The following is a 1,635-nucleotide window of genomic DNA, read 5'->3' on the forward strand; positions in this document are numbered from 1 at the left end:
AAAAAAAAAAAAAAAAATGAGTGAACTGTTCAGTCACAGAATCATTATCCAAGATTTGACTCTAGCCTGAGTCTTTCCTACAGCATCACAGCTGAATGCTTCCTCAAGGGCACCAGCAGCATTTTCTGTTGTTCATTCTTCTGAGACAGGGTCTCTCTTCGTAGCCCTTTTTATTTTATTTTTGGGTGCAGATTGCTTATCTTCATACCTCTTTCTAAAGCTCTCTTTTGCAACTGAAAAGCTCCTCTTGGAACTCTTTAGAGCAGGCTGGTCTCAAACTCAAAGACTGACCTGCCTCTTCCTCTTTAGAGCTGGGATTAAAGGCACGCACCACTATACCTACCTGCCCTTGAGCTCCTGATCCTCCCACCTCCATCTCCTGAGTGCTGGGATACAGGTGTGTACTACCACACCTAGACACCAAGTTTATGAAGTGCTAGAGATCAAACCCATGGCCACAAGAATGCTAGGCTAGTATTTTACCAACTGCACTAAATCCTAAATCCTGCAAACAATTTCCTAGTCCATTACTTAGGGCATAGGCCTCCATTTCTAAGATCATGCCCTCAACTATACAATGTGTGAGCCTCTGGTCATTCCAATAGAGGGCACCAAACAATAAGAATTGGTGCTGGGCGCATGCTTTTATTACCAGCACTTGGGAGTTAGAGGCAGGCAGATCTCTGTGAGCTTGAGGCCAACCTGGTCTACAGAACTATTGTCAGGACAGGTTCCAGAGCTACACAGAGAAACCTGTCTTGAAAATAAAAATTTTTTTAAAAAATTAAAAAAAAAAAGATTTGGTCTCTGTTCCTGATTCCCTGTGTAAACCCACCAAATCCCTAGACGTTTCAAGGTGTCAATTTCCCCTGTATTCCTGAGAATAGTATAAATAGACCCAGTGTCACTTGCCAAAGGATTTGCTGGTTTTATAGACGATGTTTGTATAGACATTATCCTGAGCCCAAACCAGCTACATACAGGAAATCCCCATGGTGTTCTCAACCCGCTTAGAACTGCCCTTGTCACTTGATGCTTGGACAGCAGAGAAGAATCAGGAGTAGTCAAAGCCTGTCCCCATCTGATAGGTAACCAGTAATTCCAAACGTCCTTGCAGGATCAAAGAACAGAGGTGAAAACGGCATCAGGGCTATACTTAGGTTTAGAATGATACCTTAGCACACAGCAAAAGCTCAAGAAATGCACATAGAAATAAATGAACAGGTCTCCAAAGACCTTAATAGAAACATGTAACAAGACCAACCAATGTATTGCTGTAAAGTTTGAGGTTAACCCCCACACACTGAAAGGGATGAACTAGTTAAAGAAGAGAAATGAAAATGAAGACAAAAAAATATTTGGTGACGGAGTCCTCAATTTCTATACACTTTAAGTAAGATCCCTCAAGGATCTCCAAGGACTGTTGGCCCTTACACTATTTCTACATTTAAAATTTACCTTAGGCCAGTGGAGGTAGTTCACAACTTTAATCCCAGCACTCAGGAGGCAGAGGTAAGTGGATCTCTGAGGTTGACGCCAGCCTGGTCTACAAATTGAATTCCAGGATACCCAGGGTTACACAGAGACACAGAGAAACCCTGCCTCAATCCCAGCACTTGGGAGGCAGAGGCAGGC

General features: G+C 42.9%; 1 protein-coding gene across 1 annotated transcript in view; it reads left to right on the plus strand.

The window, feature by feature from the left end:
• Nucleotides 1-1,635, plus strand: part of Gal3st3 (galactose-3-O-sulfotransferase 3) — a 10,972-nt gene that overhangs the window by 4,786 nt on the left and 4,551 nt on the right. The window lies entirely within an intron of this gene.

This window comes from Microtus ochrogaster, chromosome 8 (genome assembly GCF_000317375.1).
Source record: "Microtus ochrogaster isolate Prairie Vole_2 chromosome 8, MicOch1.0, whole genome shotgun sequence".
NCBI classification, from domain to species: Eukaryota; Metazoa; Chordata; class Mammalia; order Rodentia; family Cricetidae; genus Microtus; species Microtus ochrogaster.